Source organism: Lissotriton helveticus, chromosome 12 (assembly GCF_964261635.1).
Source record: "Lissotriton helveticus chromosome 12, aLisHel1.1, whole genome shotgun sequence".
NCBI lineage: Eukaryota > Metazoa > Chordata > Amphibia > Caudata > Salamandridae > Lissotriton > Lissotriton helveticus.
The window spans coordinates 132296298-132313173 of NC_136073.1; the positions used below are offsets into that span (position 1 = coordinate 132296298).

The 16876-nt window shown below is 42.2% G+C and overlaps 14 non-coding genes across 14 annotated transcripts; all 14 read left to right on the forward strand.

Moving 5' to 3' along the window:
• Positions 1 to 535: 535 nt before the first annotated feature.
• On the forward strand, positions 536 to 607 carry TRNAH-GUG (transfer RNA histidin (anticodon GUG)). Its single transcript has one exon. It is a non-coding gene; the product is annotated as a tRNA-His (tRNA).
• A 295-nt stretch (positions 608 to 902) lies between these two features.
• On the forward strand, positions 903 to 984 carry TRNAS-AGA (transfer RNA serine (anticodon AGA)). Its single transcript has one exon. It is a non-coding gene; the product is annotated as a tRNA-Ser (tRNA).
• Positions 985 to 2862: 1878 nt separating this feature from the next.
• On the forward strand, positions 2863 to 2934 carry TRNAH-GUG (transfer RNA histidin (anticodon GUG)). Its single transcript has one exon. It is a non-coding gene; the product is annotated as a tRNA-His (tRNA).
• Positions 2935 to 3223: 289 nt separating this feature from the next.
• On the forward strand, positions 3224 to 3305 carry TRNAS-AGA (transfer RNA serine (anticodon AGA)). Its single transcript has one exon. It is a non-coding gene; the product is annotated as a tRNA-Ser (tRNA).
• A 1658-nt stretch (positions 3306 to 4963) lies between these two features.
• TRNAS-AGA (transfer RNA serine (anticodon AGA)) lies at positions 4964 to 5045 on the forward strand. Its single transcript has one exon. It is a non-coding gene; the product is annotated as a tRNA-Ser (tRNA).
• A 1282-nt stretch (positions 5046 to 6327) lies between these two features.
• On the forward strand, positions 6328 to 6399 carry TRNAH-GUG (transfer RNA histidin (anticodon GUG)). The gene has a single exon. It is a non-coding gene; the product is annotated as a tRNA-His (tRNA).
• A 295-nt stretch (positions 6400 to 6694) lies between these two features.
• On the forward strand, positions 6695 to 6776 carry TRNAY-AUA (transfer RNA tyrosine (anticodon AUA)). Its single transcript has one exon. It is a non-coding gene; the product is annotated as a tRNA-Tyr (tRNA).
• A 1291-nt stretch (positions 6777 to 8067) lies between these two features.
• On the forward strand, positions 8068 to 8139 carry TRNAH-GUG (transfer RNA histidin (anticodon GUG)). Its single transcript has one exon. It is a non-coding gene; the product is annotated as a tRNA-His (tRNA).
• A 295-nt stretch (positions 8140 to 8434) lies between these two features.
• On the forward strand, positions 8435 to 8516 carry TRNAS-AGA (transfer RNA serine (anticodon AGA)). Its single transcript has one exon. It is a non-coding gene; the product is annotated as a tRNA-Ser (tRNA).
• Positions 8517 to 10394: 1878 nt separating this feature from the next.
• Positions 10395 to 10466, forward strand: TRNAH-GUG (transfer RNA histidin (anticodon GUG)). Its single transcript has one exon. It is a non-coding gene; the product is annotated as a tRNA-His (tRNA).
• A 289-nt stretch (positions 10467 to 10755) lies between these two features.
• On the forward strand, positions 10756 to 10837 carry TRNAS-AGA (transfer RNA serine (anticodon AGA)). Its single transcript has one exon. It is a non-coding gene; the product is annotated as a tRNA-Ser (tRNA).
• Positions 10838 to 12495: 1658 nt separating this feature from the next.
• Positions 12496 to 12577, forward strand: TRNAS-AGA (transfer RNA serine (anticodon AGA)). Its single transcript has one exon. It is a non-coding gene; the product is annotated as a tRNA-Ser (tRNA).
• Positions 12578 to 14226: 1649 nt separating this feature from the next.
• TRNAS-AGA (transfer RNA serine (anticodon AGA)) lies at positions 14227 to 14308 on the forward strand. Its single transcript has one exon. It is a non-coding gene; the product is annotated as a tRNA-Ser (tRNA).
• Positions 14309 to 15590: 1282 nt separating this feature from the next.
• Positions 15591 to 15662, forward strand: TRNAH-GUG (transfer RNA histidin (anticodon GUG)). The gene has a single exon. It is a non-coding gene; the product is annotated as a tRNA-His (tRNA).
• Positions 15663 to 16876: the final 1214 nt, after the last annotated feature.

Below are 16876 nucleotides of genomic sequence, written 5' to 3' on the forward strand. Positions count from 1 at the left end.
TGCTTGCTTCATCATAATTGGGCAAGCAGTCATTAGCCACAGCTCTGATCATGGGTCACTGAGGTCAGTTTCAATAATTCCTCAAAAACCTAACCATGCAGTCCCCCCTAACTGTGTAGTTATCTTGCTTTACTGCTGTTTGTGTGATTAGCTGGGAGGAGCTCACAGCAGCATCCTCCCTAAAAAAGTGTAGATGGACCGCTCCTTAACTTTTTCTTGCTTCACATACAGATGGCTTGAGGAGGTTCAGGGGAGATGCAGGTCTAATAGACAGAATAGAAGATCTGCGCCATTTGTGTTTCTCTGCATTGGTGTCCCATCACAGGCCCACAAGTGTATGTTTGATCTTTGACTTCTGGCAGTTCACAAGCAGGCGGCCAGGAAACGGTTTCAGCCTATCAACCACTGAGGAGACAAAGCCTTTGTATAAGGAATGAGGAAGCAATGAACACATTCAGCCTATCACAGGAGTTCCCTGAGTGTTTTGAATTATAAATTCTCCATGTCACTGTATGTTATTGAGCCCAAGTAGCTCGCCGTGATCGTATAGTGGTTAGTACTCTGCGTTGTGGCCGCAGCAACCTCGGTTCGAATCCGAGTCACGGCATTGTGGTTGGCAATGTTACGGCAGTTGGGTTTTTCTTTTACAGAATTACCAAATGTACCAGTTGTTTTTGTAAAATGTCTATTAAAAACAGATCCTTTAAAATATTTAAACAATCTAACGACAAATTATTTAAACACACATGATTATGAGATGTAGCCTTATTTTTGTTTTTAGGAGAGAATGTGCCTGCTGAAAAAGACATTATTTTTAAAAAGTGCATTGCAGAATATCAGGAATTTGCTGTGGGACACCTTGAAAACTTGCATACAGATTATTTGCACAAAACTTACAGTCAGTTGTTGTGGCTGAGTGGTTAAGGCGATGGACTAGAAATCCATTGGGGTCCCCCCGCGCATGTTCAAATCCTGCCAACAACGAGAAACTTTTTAACATCGGCTACAATTTCAGAAGTTAACCTTTTGAATTTCTTCCATGTCAGTTTTATAAATAGGTGGCTTATTTTGGGGTCACTATTGCCCTTTCACATATTTATTATCGCTACCCCTTTCATATCTTTGCTATAACTCTCGTCCCACATTAGCGCTGGTGCAAACACTTCAAATTATTATACCCTGGCTCTCTCAGTCATACCATTCATGCACTTGAAACTTACTTTACCAATAAAAGAAGCAAATAGAAAAATAAAACAAAAGTGCTTGCTGGATTAGGCAAACACACTTCATAAAACTGCATTTTCTTTTCTATTCTCTAGGGGTGGGCGTAGTTCGCGAAGTAGTGCTACGCGAAGCTACGCGAAGTGCACTTAGCACTACGCGAACTTCACGTAGCACTACGCGAGCTGCGTAGTAGCATGTTCGCACTGTGCAAGATGTGTTTTCAATGATTGCACAGTGCGAACAAGCATCCGGCACTGTGCAAGCATTGAAAACGGCATCTTGCACAGTGCGAGCTGTAGTTTTCTGCTGCTCGAGGAGATTATTACTCGAGCGGCAGCTTTCTCAACGCGAACAGGTAGTTTCTCATTGAGAGCGGTCGCGAGCATGCGCAACCACTCACAATGAAAAACCTGACCTCCTCGCGTTGAGCGTTGCTTGCTCGTGGTCGCGAACATGACGTTCAGGACCGCGAACAAGCAAGAATCTCGCCGGGATGTCATTTTGCTTGCTCGTTGTCGCGAACATGACTTTCAGGACCGCGAACAAGCAAAAAATGAGCGCTGCACTACGCTACGCTGCACTACGCATGTTCGCACTGTACTACGTGCCGCTCGCGTAGTGCGAAGTTGCAAAAACTTCGCAAACTCCGCGAGCGGAGCGTAGTGCTTCGCCCAGGCCTACTATTCTCCCTGTGTTACAAGCTTAACGGCTCCCTGTGTAATTTCTCTTAGCCTGCTGTCCCAGGAAGAGAATTTTATCTACAGGCTCTTTCCGTGTTTTTTTCCTAGTCTTTCTTTCCCTTTTCTTAGATTTGTAACTGTTCCTTTACGTGCTCTATTTAGGCGCCATTAATCTCATTTGAGCTCCTTGTACCTGCTGCTGTTTTATCCACACCTCATACTGCCTTTTCCCTCTTTCTCTCTTTCTCTGAGGTTGGTGGCTACTTTCCAAAGCGTCTGATGCCCCAATGTTCCTTCATCTCGTTGTCAGACGTGAATTGGAAAAGCAACCAAATTAACAAGCCCTTACCACTCATACATGGCAGAGGTTTATACTTTAATTGAGCTAAGAAAAGCGTGTTGTGGGGCCCCTACGAGCCTTGGTGCTTGCTTCATCATAATTAGGCACGCAGTCATTAGCCACAGCTCTGATCATGGGTCTCTGAGGTCAGTTTCAATAATTCCTCAAAAACCTAACCATGCAGTCCCCCCTAACTGTGTAGTTATCTTGCTTTACTGCTGTTTGTGTGATTAGCTGGGAGGAGCTCACGGCAGCATCCTCCCTATAAAAGTGTAGATGGACCGCTCCTTAACTTTTTCTTGCTTCACATACAGATGGCTTGAGGAGGTACAGGGGAGATGCAGGTCTAATAGACAGAATAGAAGATCTGCGCCAGGTGTGTTTCTCTGCATTGGTGTCCCATCACAGGCCAACAAGTGTATGTGTGATCTTTGACTTCTGGCAGTTCACAAGCAGGCAACCAGGAAACGGTTTCAGCCTATCAACCACTGAGGAGACAAAGCCTTTGTATAAGGAATGAGGAAGCAATGAACACATTCAGCCTATCACTGGAGTTCCCTGAGTGTTTCGAATTATAAATTCTCCATGTCACTGTATGTTATTGAGCCCAAGTAGCTCGCCGTGATCGTATAGTGGTTAGTACTCTGCGTTGTGGCTGCAGCAACCTCGGTTCGAATCCGAGTCACGGCATTGTGGTTGGCAATGTCACGGCAGTTGGGTTTTTCTTTTACAGAATTACCAAATGTACCAGTTGTTTTTGTAAAATGTCTATTAAAAACAGTTCCTTTAAAATATTTAAACGATCTAACGACAAATTATTTAAACACACATAAGATGTAGCCTTATTTTTGTTTTTAGGAGAGAATGTGCCTGCTGAAAAAAGCATTATTTTTAAAAAGTGCATTGCAGGATATCAGGAATTTGCTGTGGCACACCTTGAAAACTTTCATGCAGATTATTTGCACAAGACTTACAGTCAGTTGTTGTGGCCGAGTGGTTAAGGCGATGGACTAGAAATCCATTTGGGTCTCCCCGCGCAGGTTCGAATCCTGCCAACAATGAGAAACTTTTTAACATCGGCTACAATTTCAGAAGTTAACCTTTAGAATTTCTTCCATGTCAGTTTTATAAATAGGTGGCATAGTTTGGTGTCACTATTGCCCTTTCACATATTTATTTTATTATCGCTACCCCTTTCATATCTTTGCTATAACTCTCGTCCTACATTAGCGCTGGTGCAAACACTTCAAATTATTATACCCTGGCTCTCTCAGTCATACCATTCATGCACTTGAAACTTACTTTACCAATAAAAGAAGCAAATAGAAAAATAAAACAAAAGTGCTTGCTGGATAAGGCAAACACACTTCATAAAACTGCATTTTCTTTTATATTCTCCCCGTATTACAAGCTTAACTGCTCCCTGTGTAATTTCTCTTAGCCTGCTGTCCCAGGAAGAGAATTTTATCTACAGGCTCTTTCCGTGTTTTTTTCCTAGTCTTTCTTTCCCTTTTCTTAGATTTGTAACTGTTCCTTTACGTGCTCTATTTAGGCGCCATTAATCTCATTTGAGCTCCTTGTACCTGCTGCTGTTTTCTCCACACCTCATACTGCCTTTTCCCTCTTTCTCTCTTTCTCTGAGGTTGGTGGCTACTTTCCAAAGCTTCTGATGCCCCAATGTTCCTTCATCTTGTTGTCAGACGTGAATTGGAAAAGCAACCAAATTAACAAGCCTTTACCACTCATACATGGCAGAGGTTTATACTTTAATTCAATGAGCTAAGAAAAGCGTGTTGTGGGGCCCCTACGAGCCATGGTGCTTGCTTCATCATAATTGGGCACGCAGTCATTAGCCACAGCTCTGATCATGGGTCACTGAGGTCAGTTTCAATAATTCCTCAAAAACCTATCCATGCAGTCCCCCCTAACTGTGTAGTTATCTTGCTTTACTGCTGTTTGTGTGATTAGCTGGGAGGAGCTCACGGCAGCATCCTCCCTATAAAAGTGTAGAAGGACCGCTCCTTAACTTTTTCTTGCTTCACATACATATGGCTTGAGGAGGTACAGGGGAGATGCAGGTCTAATAGACAGAATAGAAGATCTGCGCCAGGTGTGTTTCTCTGCATTGGTGTCCCATCACAGGCCCACAAGTGTATGTGTGATCTTTGACTTCTGGCAGTTCACAAGCAGGCGGCCAGGAAACGGTTTCAGCCTATCAACCACTGAGGAGACAAAGCCTTTGTATAAGGAATGAGGAAGCAATGAACACATTCAGCCTATCACAGGAGTTCCCTGAGTGTTTCGAATTATAAATTCTCCATGTCACTGTATGTTATTGAGCCCAAGTAGCTCGCCGTGATTGTATAGTGGTTAGTACTCTGCGTTGTGGCCGCAGCAACCTCGGTTCGAATCCGAGTCACAGCATTGTGGTTGGCAATGTCACGGCAGTTGGGTTTTTCTTTTACAGAATTACCAAATGTACCAGTTGTTTTTGTAAAATGTCTATTAAAAACAGATCCTTTAAAATATTTAAACAATCTAACGACAAATTATTTAAACACACATGATTATAAGATGTAGCCTTATTTTTGTTTTTAGGAGAGAATGTGCCTGCTGAAACAAACATTATTTTTAAAAAGTGCATTGCAGGATATCAGGAATTTTCTGTGGGACACCTTGACAACTTTCATACAGATTATTTGCACAAAATTTGCAGTCAGTTGTTGTGGCCGAGTGGTTAAGGCGCTGGACTAGAAATCCATTGGGGTCCCCCCGCGCAGGTTCGAATCCTGCCAACGACGAGAAATTTTTTAATATCGGCTACAATTTCAGAAGCTAACCTTTAGAATTTCTTCCATGTCAGTTTTATAAATAGGTGGCTTATTTTGGTGTCACTATTGCCCTTTCACATATTTATTATCGCTACCCCTTTCATATCTTTGCTATAACTCTCGTCCTACATTAGCGCTGGTGCAAACACTTCAAATTATTATACCCTGGCTCTCTCAGTCATACCATTCATGCACTTGAAACTTACTTTACCAATAAAAGAAGCAAATAGAAAAATAAAACAAAAGTGCTTGCTGGATAAGGCAAACACACTTCATAAAACTGCATTTTCTTTTCTATTCTCCCCGTGTTACAAGCTTAACTGCTCCCTGTGTAATTTCTCTTAGCCTGCTGTCCCAGGAAGAGAATTTTATCTACAGGCCCTTTCCGTGTTTTTTTCCTAGTCTTTCTTTCCTTTTTCTTAGATTTGTAACTGTTCCTTTACGTGCTCTATTTAGGCGCCATTAATCTCATTTGAGCTCCTTGTACCTGCTGCTGTTTTCTCCACACCTCATACTGCCTTTTCCCTCTTTCTCTCTTTCTCTGAGGTTGGTGGCTACTTTCCAAAGCTTCTGATGCCCCAATGTTCCTTCATCTTGTTGTCAGACGTGAATTGGAAAAGCAACCAAATTAACAAGCCTTTACCACTCATATATGGCAGAGGTTTATACTTTAATTGAGCTAAGAAAAGCGTGTTGTGGGGCCCCTACGAGCCATGGTGCTTGCTTCATCATAATTAGGCACGCAGTCATTAGCCACAGCTCTGATCATGGGTCACTGAGGTCAGTTTCAATAATTCCTCAAAAACCTAACCATGCAGTCCCCCCTAACTGTGTAGTTATCTTGCTTTACTGCTGTTTGTGTGATTAGCTGGGAGGAGCTCACGGCAGCAGCCTCCCTATAAAAGTGTAGATGGACCGCTCCTTAACTTTTTCTTGCTTCACATACAGATGGCTTGAGGAGGTACAGGGGAGATGCAGGTCTAATAGACAGAATAGAAGATCTGCGCCAGGTGTGTTTCTCTGCATTGGTGTCCCATCACAGGCCAACAAGTGTATGTGTGATCTTTGACTTCTGGCAGTTCACAAGCAGGCAACCAGGAAACGGTTTCAGCCTATCAACCACTGAGGAGACAAAGCCTTTGTATAAGGAATGAGGAAGCAATGAACACATTCAGCCTATCACTGGAGTTCCCTGAGTGTTTCGAATTATAAATTCTCCATGTCACTGTATGTTATTGAGCCCAAGTAGCTCGCCGTGATCGTATAGTGGTTAGTACTCTGCGTTGTGGCTGCAGCAACCTCGGTTCGAATCCGAGTCACGGCATTGTGGTTGGCAATGTCACGGCAGTTGGGTTTTTCTTTTACAGAATTACCAAATGTACCAGTTGTTTTTGTAAAATGTCTATTAAAAACAGATCCTTTAAAATATTTAAACGATCTAATGACAAATTATTTAAACACACATGATTATAAGATGTAGCCTTATTTTTGTTTTTAGGAGAGAATGTGCCTGCTGAAAAAAACATTATTTTTAAAAAGTGCATTGCAGGATATCAGGAATTTGCTGTGGCACACCTTGAAAACTTTCATGCAGATTATTTGCACAAGACTTACAGTCAGTTGTTGTGGCCGAGTGGTTAAGGCGATGGACTATAAATCCATTTGGGTCTCCCCGCGCAGGTTCGAATCCTGCCAACAATGAGAAACTTTTTAACATCGGCTACAATTTCAGAAGTTAACCTTTAGAATTTCTTCCATGTCAGTTTTATAAATAGGTGGCATATTTTGGTGTCACTATTGCCCTTTCACATATTTATTTTATTATCGCTACCCCTTTCATATCTTTGCTATAACTCTCGTCCTACATTAGCGCTGGTGCAAACACTTCAAATTATTATACCCTGGCTCTCTCAGTCATACCATTCATGCACTTGAAACTTACTTTACCAATAAAAGAAGCAAATAGAAAAATAAAACAAAAGTGCTTGCTGGATAAGGCAAACACACTTCATAAAACTGCATTTTCTTTTCTATTCTCCCCGTATTACAAGCTTAACTGCTCCCTGTGTAATTTCTCTTAGCCTGCTGTCCCAGGAAGAGAATTTTATCTACAGGCTCTTTCCGTGTTTTTTTCCTAGTCTTTCTTTCCCTTTTCTTAGATTTGTAACTGTTCCTTTATGTGCTCTAGTTAGGCGCCATTAATCTCATTTGTGCTCCTTGTACCTGCTGCTGTTTTCTCCACACCTCATACTGCCTTTTCCCTCTTTCTCTCTTTCTCTGAGGTTGGTGGCTACTTTCCAAAGCTTCTGATGCCCCAATGTTCCTTCATCTTGTTGTCAGACGTGAATTGGAAAAGCAACCAAATTAACAAGCCTTTACCACTTACACGTGGCAAAAGTTTATACTTTAATTCAATGAGCTAAGAAAAGCGTGTTGTGGGGCCCCTACGAGCCATGGTGCTTGCTTCATCATAATTGGGCAAGCAGTCATTAGCCACAGCTCTGATCATGGGTCACTGAGGTCAGTTTCAATAATTCCTCAAAAACCTAACCATGCAGTCCCCCCTAACTGTGTAGTTATCTTGCTTTACTGCTGTTTGTGTGATTAGCTGGGAGGAGTTCACAGCAGCATCCTCCCTAAAAAAGTGTAGATGGACCGCTCCTTAACTTTTTCTTGCTTCACATACAGATGGCTTGAGGAGGTTCAGGGGAGATGCAGGTCTAATAGACAGAATAGAAGATCTGCGCCATTTGTGTTTCTCTGCATTGGTGTCCCATCACAGGCCCACAAGTGTATGTTTGATCTTTGACTTCTGGCAGTTCACAAGCAGGCGGCCAGGAAACGGTTTCAGCCTATCAACCACTGAGGAGACAAAGCCTTTGTATAAGGAATGAGGAAGCAATGAACACATTCAGCCTATCACAGGAGTTCCCTGAGTGTTTTGAATTATAAATTCTCCATGTCACTGTATGTTATTGAGCCCAAGTAGCTCGCCGTGATCGTATAGTGGTTAGTACTCTGCGTTGTGGCCGCAGCAACCTCGGTTCGAATCCGAGTCACGGCATTGTGGTTGGCAATGTTACGGCAGTTGGGTTTTTCTTTTACAGAATTACCAAATGTACCAGTTGTTTTTGTAAAATGTCTATTAAAAACAGATCCTTTAAAATATTTAAACAATCTAACGACAAATTATTTAAACACACATGATTATGAGATGTAGCCTTATTTTTGTTTTTAGGAGAGAATGTGCCTGCTGAAAAAGACATTATTTTTAAAAAGTGCATTGCAGAATATCAGGAATTTGCTGTGGGACACCTTGAAAACTTGCATACAGATTATTTGCACAAAACTTACAGTCAGTTGTTGTGGCTGAGTGGTTAAGGCGATGGACTAGAAATCCATTGGGGTCCCCCCGCGCATGTTCAAATCCTGCCAACAACGAGAAACTTTTTAACATCGGCTACAATTTCAGAAGTTAACCTTTTGAATTTCTTCCATGTCAGTTTTATAAATAGGTGGCTTATTTTGGGGTCACTATTGCCCTTTCACATATTTATTATCGCTACCCCTTTCATATCTTTGCTATAACTCTCGTCCCACATTAGCGCTGGTGCAAACACTTCAAATTATTATACCCTGGCTCTCTCAGTCATACCATTCATGCACTTGAAACTTACTTTACCAATAAAAGAAGCAAATAAAAAAATAAAACAAAAGTGCTTGCTGGATTAGGCAAACACACTTCATAAAACTGCATTTTCTTTTCTATTCTCTAGGGGTGGGCGTAGTTCGCGAAGTAGTGCTACGCGAAGCTACGCGAAGTGCACTTAGCACTACGCGAACTTCACGTAGCACTACGCGAGCTGCGTAGTAGCATGTTCGCACTGTGCAAGATGTGTTTTCAATGATTGCACAGTGCGAACAAGCATCCGGCACTGTGCAAGCATTGAAAACGGCATCTTGCACAGTGCGAGCTGTAGTTTTCTGCTGCTCGAGGAGATTATTACTCGAGCGGCAGCTTTCTCAACGCGAACAGGTAGTTTCTCATTGAGAGCGGTCGCGAGCATGCGCAACCACTCACAATGAAAAACCTGACCTCCTCGCGTTGAGCGTTGCTTGCTCGCGGTCGCGAACATGACGTTCAGGACCGCGAACAAGCAAGAATCTCGCCGGGATGTCATTTTGCTTGCTCGTGGTCGCGAACATGACTTTCAGGACCGCGAACAAGCAAAAAATGAGCGCTGCACTACGCTACGCTGCACTACGCATGTTCGCACTGTACTACGTGCCGCTCGCGTAGTGCGAAGTTGCAAAAACTTCGCAAACTCCGCGAGCGGAGCGTAGTGCTTCGCCCAGGCCTACTATTCTCCCTGTGTTACAAGCTTAACGGCTCCCTGTGTAATTTCTCTTAGCCTGCTGTCCCAGGAAGAGAATTTTATCTACAGGCTCTTTCCGTGTTTTTTTCCTAGTCTTTCTTTCCCTTTTCTTAGATTTGTAACTGTTCCTTTACGTGCTCTATTTAGGCGCCATTAATCTCATTTGAGCTCCTTGTACCTGCTGCTGTTTTATCCACACCTCATACTGCCTTTTCCCTCTTTCTCTCTTTCTCTGAGGTTGGTGGCTACTTTCCAAAGCGTCTGATGCCCCAATGTTCCTTCATCTCGTTGTCAGACGTGAATTGGAAAAGCAACCAAATTAACAAGCCCTTACCACTCATACATGGCAGAGGTTTATACTTTAATTGAGCTAAGAAAAGCGTGTTGTGGGGCCCCTACGAGCCTTGGTGCTTGCTTCATCATAATTAGGCACGCAGTCATTAGCCACAGCTCTGATCATGGGTCTCTGAGGTCAGTTTCAATAATTCCTCAAAAACCTAACCATGCAGTCCCCCCTAACTGTGTAGTTATCTTGCTTTACTGCTGTTTGTGTGATTAGCTGGGAGGAGCTCACGGCAGCATCCTCCCTATAAAAGTGTAGATGGACCGCTCCTTAACTTTTTCTTGCTTCACATACAGATGGCTTGAGGAGGTACAGGGGAGATGCAGGTCTAATAGACAGAATAGAAGATCTGCGCCAGGTGTGTTTCTCTGCATTGGTGTCCCATCACAGGCCAACAAGTGTATGTGTGATCTTTGACTTCTGGCAGTTCACAAGCAGGCAACCAGGAAACGGTTTCAGCCTATCAACCACTGAGGAGACAAAGCCTTTGTATAAGGAATGAGGAAGCAATGAACACATTCAGCCTATCACTGGAGTTCCCTGAGTGTTTCGAATTATAAATTCTCCATGTCACTGTATGTTATTGAGCCCAAGTAGCTCGCCGTGATCGTATAGTGGTTAGTACTCTGCGTTGTGGCTGCAGCAACCTCGGTTCGAATCCGAGTCACGGCATTGTGGTTGGCAATGTCACGGCAGTTGGGTTTTTCTTTTACAGAATTACCAAATGTACCAGTTGTTTTTGTAAAATGTCTATTAAAAACAGTTCCTTTAAAATATTTAAACGATCTAACGACAAATTATTTAAACACACATAAGATGTAGCCTTATTTTTGTTTTTAGGAGAGAATGTGTCTGCTGAAAAAAGCATTATTTTTAAAAAGTGCATTGCAGGATATCAGGAATTTGCTGTGGCACACCTTGAAAACTTTCATGCAGATTATTTGCACATGACTTACAGTCAGTTGTTGTGGCCGAGTGGTTAAGGCGATGGACTAGAAATCCATTTGGGTCTCCCCGCGCAGGTTCGAATCCTGCCAACAATGAGAAACTTTTTAACATCGGCTACAATTTCAGAAGTTAACCTTTAGAATTTCTTCCATGTCAGTTTTATAAATAGGTGGCATAGTTTGGTGTCACTATTGCCCTTTCACATATTTATTTTATTATCGCTACCCCTTTCATATCTTTGCTATAACTCTCGTCCTACATTAGCGCTGGTGCAAACACTTCAAATTATTATACCCTGGCTCTCTCAGTCATACCATTCATGCACTTGAAACTTACTTTACCAATAAAAGAAGCAAATAGAAAAATAAAACAAAAGTGCTTGCTGGATAAGGCAAACACACTTCATAAAACTGCATTTTCTTTTCTATTCTCCCCGTATTACAAGCTTAACTGCTCCCTGTGTAATTTCTCTTAGCCTGCTGTCCCAGGAAGAGAATTTTATCTACAGGCTCTTTCCGTGTTTTTTTCCTAGTCTTTCTTTCCCTTTTCTTAGATTTGTAACTGTTCCTTTACGTGCTCTATTTAGGCGCCATTAATCTCATTTGAGCTCCTTGTACCTGCTGCTGTTTTCTCCACACCTCATACTGCCTTTTCCCTCTTTCTCTCTTTCTCTGAGGTTGGTGGCTACTTTCCAAAGCTTCTGATGCCCCAATGTTCCTTCATCTTGTTGTCAGACGTGAATTGGAAAAGCAACCAAATTAACAAGCCTTTACCACTCATACATGGCAGAGGTTTATACTTTAATTCAATGAGCTAAGAAAAGCGTGTTGTGGGGCCCCTACGAGCCATGGTGCTTGCTTCATCATAATTGGGCACGCAGTCATTAGCCACAGCTCTGATCATGGGTCACTGAGGTCAGTTTCAATAATTCCTCAAAAACCTATCCATGCAGTCCCCCCTAACTGTGTAGTTATCTTGCTTTACTGCTGTTTGTGTGATTAGCTGGGAGGAGCTCACGGCAGCATCCTCCCTATAAAAGTGTAGAAGGACCGCTCCTTAACTTTTTCTTGCTTCACATACATATGGCTTGAGGAGGTACAGGGGAGATGCAGGTCTAATAGACAGAATAGAAGATCTGCGCCAGGTGTGTTTCTCTGCATTGGTGTCCCATCACAGGCCCACAAGTGTATGTGTGATCTTTGACTTCTGGCAGTTCACAAGCAGGCGGCCAGGAAACGGTTTCAGCCTATCAACCACTGAGGAGACAAAGCCTTTGTATAAGGAATGAGGAAGCAATGAACACATTCAGCCTATCACAGGAGTTCCCTGAGTGTTTCGAATTATAAATTCTCCATGTCACTGTATGTTATTGAGCCCAAGTAGCTCGCCGTGATTGTATAGTGGTTAGTACTCTGCGTTGTGGCCGCAGCAACCTCGGTTCGAATCCGAGTCACAGCATTGTGGTTGGCAATGTCACGGCAGTTGGGTTTTTCTTTTACAGAATTACCAAATGTACCAGTTGTTTTTGTAAAATGTCTATTAAAAACAGATCCTTTAAAATATTTAAACAATCTAACGACAAATTATTTAAACACACATGATTATAAGATGTAGCCTTATTTTTGTTTTTAGGAGAGAATGTGCCTGCTGAAACAAACATTATTTTTAAAAAGTGCATTGCAGGATATCAGGAATTTTCTGTGGGACACCTTGACAACTTTCATACAGATTATTTGCACAAAATTTGCAGTCAGTTGTTGTGGCCGAGTGGTTAAGGCGATGGACTAGAAATCCATTGGGGTCCCCCCGCGCAGGTTCGAATCCTGCCAACGACGAGAAATTTTTTAATATCGGCTACAATTTCAGAAGCTAACCTTTAGAATTTCTTCCATGTCAGTTTTATAAATAGGTGGCTTATTTTGGTGTCACTATTGCCCTTTCACATATTTATTATCGCTACCCCTTTCATATCTTTGCTATAACTCTCGTCCTACATTAGCGCTGGTGCAAACACTTCAAATTATTATACCCTGGCTCTCTCAGTCATACCATTCATGCACTTGAAACTTACTTTACCAATAAAAGAAGCAAATAGAAAAATAAAACAAAAGTGCTTGCTGGATAAGGCAAACACACTTCATAAAACTGCATTTTCTTTTCTATTCTCCCCGTGTTACAAGCTTAACTGCTCCCTGTGTAATTTCTCTTAGCCTGCTGTCCCAGGAAGAGAATTTTATCTACAGGCCCTTTCCGTGTTTTTTTCCTAGTCTTTCTTTCCTTTTTCTTAGATTTGTAACTGTTCCTTTACGTGCTCTATTTAGGCGCCATTAATCTCATTTGAGCTCCTTGTACCTGCTGCTGTTTTCTCCACACCTCATACTGCCTTTTCCCTCTTTCTCTCTTTCTCTGAGGTTGGTGGCTACTTTCCAAAGCTTCTGATGCCCCAATGTTCCTTCATCTTGTTGTCAGACGTGAATTGGAAAAGCAACCAAATTAACAAGCCTTTACCACTCATATATGGCAGAGGTTTATACTTTAATTGAGCTAAGAAAAGCGTGTTGTGGGGCCCCTACGAGCCATGGTGCTTGCTTCATCATAATTAGGCACGCAGTCATTAGCCACAGCTCTGATCATGGGTCACTGAGGTCAGTTTCAATAATTCCTCAAAAACCTAACCATGCAGTCCCCCCTAACTGTGTAGTTATCTTGCTTTACTGCTGTTTGTGTGATTAGCTGGGAGGAGCTCATGGCAGCATCCTCCCTATAAAAGTGTAGATGGACCGCTCCTTAACTCTTTCTTGCTTCACATACAGATGGCTTGAGGAGGTACAGGGGAGATGCAGGTCTACTAGACAGTATAGAAGATCTGCGCCAGGTGTGTTTCTCTGCATTGGTGTCCCATCACAGGCCCACAAGTGTATGTGTGATCTTTGACTTCTGGCAGTTCACAAGCAGGCGGCCAGGAAACGGTTTCAGCCTATCAACCACTGAGGAGACAAAGCCTTTGTATAAGGAATGAGGAAGCAATGAACACATTCAGCCTATCACAGGAGTTCCCTGAGTGTTTCGAATTATAAATTCTCCATGTCACTGTATGTTATTGAGCCCAAGTAGCTCGCCGTGATTGTATAGTGGTTAGTACTCTGCGTTGTGGCCGCAGCAACCTCGGTTCGAATCCGAGTCACAGCATTGTGGTTGGCAATGTCACGGCAGTTGGGTTTTTCTTTTACAGAATTACCAAATGTACCAGTTGTTTTTGTAAAATGTCTATTAAAAACAGATCCTTTAAAATATTTAAACAATCTAACGACAAATTATTTAAACACACATGATTATAAGATGTAGCCTTATTTTTGTTTTTAGGAGAGAATGTGCCTGCTGAAACAAACATTATTTTTAAAAAGTGCATTGCAGGATATCAGGAATTTTCTGTGGGACACCTTGACAACTTTCATACAGATTATTTGCACAAAATTTGCAGTCAGTTGTTGTGGCCGAGTGGTTAAGGCGATGGACTAGAAATCCATTGGGGTCCCCCCGCGCAGGTTCGAATCCTGCCAACGACGAGAAATTTTTTAATATCGGCTACAATTTCAGAAGCTAACCTTTAGAATTTCTTCCATGTCAGTTTTATAAATAGGTGGCTTATTTTGGTGTCACTATTGCCCTTTCACATATTTATTATCGCTACCCCTTTCATATCTTTGCTATAACTCTCGTCCTACATTAGCGCTGGTGCAAACACTTCAAATTATTATACCCTGGCTCTCTCAGTCATACCATTCATGCACTTGAAACTTACTTTACCAATAAAAGAAGCAAATAGAAAAATAAAACAAAAGTGCTTGCTGGATAAGGCAAACACACTTCATAAAACTGCATTTTCTTTTCTATTCTCCCCGTGTTACAAGCTTAACTGCTCCCTGTGTAATTTCTCTTAGCCTGCTGTCCCAGGAAGAGAATTTTATCTACAGGCCCTTTCCGTGTTTTTTTCCTAGTCTTTCTTTCCTTTTTCTTAGATTTGTAACTGTTCCTTTACGTGCTCTATTTAGGCGCCATTAATCTCATTTGAGCTCCTTGTACCTGCTGCTGTTTTCTCCACACCTCATACTGCCTTTTCCCTCTTTCTCTCTTTCTCTGAGGTTGGTGGCTACTTTCCAAAGCTTCTGATGCCCCAATGTTCCTTCATCTTGTTGTCAGACGTGAATTGGAAAAGCAACCAAATTAACAAGCCTTTACCACTCATATATGGCAGAGGTTTATACTTTAATTGAGCTAAGAAAAGCGTGTTGTGGGGCCCCTACGAGCCATGGTGCTTGCTTCATCATAATTAGGCACGCAGTCATTAGCCACAGCTCTGATCATGGGTCACTGAGGTCAGTTTCAATAATTCCTCAAAAACCTAACCATGCAGTCCCCCCTAACTGTGTAGTTATCTTGCTTTACTGCTGTTTGTGTGATTAGCTGGGAGGAGCTCCTGGCAGCATCCTCCCTATAAAAGTGTAGATGGACCGCTCCTTAACTCTTTCTTGCTTCACATACAGATGGCTTGAGGAGGTACAGGGGAGATGCAGGTCTACTAGACAGTATAGAAGATCTGCGCCAGGTGTGTTTCTCTGCATTGGTGTCCCATCACAGGCCCACAAGTGTATGTGTGATCTTTGACTCCTGGCAGTTCACAAGCAGGCGGCCAGGAAACAGTTTCAGCCTATCAACCACTGAGGAGACAAAGCCTTTGTATAAGGAATGAGGAAGCAATTAACACATTCAGCCTATCACAGGAGTTCCCTGAGTGTACCGAATTATAAATTCTCCATGTCACTGTATGTTATTGAGCCCAAGTAGCTCGCCGTGATCGTATAATGGTTAGTACTCTGCGTTGTGGCCGCAGCAACCTCGGTTCGAATCCGAGTCACGGCATTGTGGTTGGCAATGTCACGGCAGTTGGGTTTTTCTTTTACAGAATTACCAAATGTACCAGTTGTTTTTGTAAAATGTCTATTAAAAACAGATCCTTTAAAATATTTAAACGATCTAACGACAAATTATTTTAACACACATGATTATAAGATGTAGCTATATTGTACCTACTGACATAAATTATCATTCTTGAACCTATTTGCGGTGGGGGAATGGAGCTCTCCCCCATGCCAATCAGAATGCAGATGGATGCAGTTGCAGTTGAGTGACCTGTATTGTGGCTGTCTAGAGGGAATGCACAAATGTAGCTGTCTCGCAGCCCAATCCAGACGTCAATTGGAGACAGGTTTTCAGGCAAATAGAGCAGTAAGTGCAGAGAAATGCTCACTCTCTAAAAATGGCATTTATAAAGTAGTAAAGTTAAATCCAACCTCACCAGTAAATAGGATTTATCAATAAATAAATAAAGCCTCTCCTCTCTGATATGGAATTACCCCCAAAAAGTATAAGGGAATACCCAATGCTAACCTACGAGAGGGGCAGACCTCACAGTAGTGAAGAATGTAATAGACTGTTTTGTACTACCAGGACATGCAAACTACCACAGTACATGTCTTACCTTTTACTTACATAGCATGATGCCCCTAGGACTACCTAGGGCCTACCTTTTGGTTAATTATATGTAATAAAATTGGAGTTTAAGGCTTGGCAAGTAGTTTTAAATGGCAAGTCGAAGTGGCAGTACACTGCAGCACAGGCACTGCAGTAGCAGGCTTGAGACAGGTTTGAAATGATACTTTTTTGGGCGGCACAATCAGTTCCTGGGTATATGGTATACCACTTTACAAGGGGCTTTCAAGTCAATGAAATCTGTCAGTCAGGTATACTCCAATTACACACATGATTAGGGAAGAAGCACGTTCACTTCAGCACTGATTAGTAGCAATAAAGTGATCAGAGTCCTAAGGCCAACAAAAAGATACAGCAAAATGCGTAGGTGAAAAGCAATAAGGTAGGGTTGAGGCCACCTTAAGAATGCAAGGTCTAACAAAAACAAACTAAGGATAACATGAGTAAAACATCAGGTTTCTCTACGGCATTTGGTGAGACAAGTGTGCCTTCTTTTATCTTCCATAAATGCAATCTTTCCCTGACCCCTTTATTATATAGCTCTTCAAGTAAAAAAGATAAAGCACTTACAAAGGAGCCTCAAA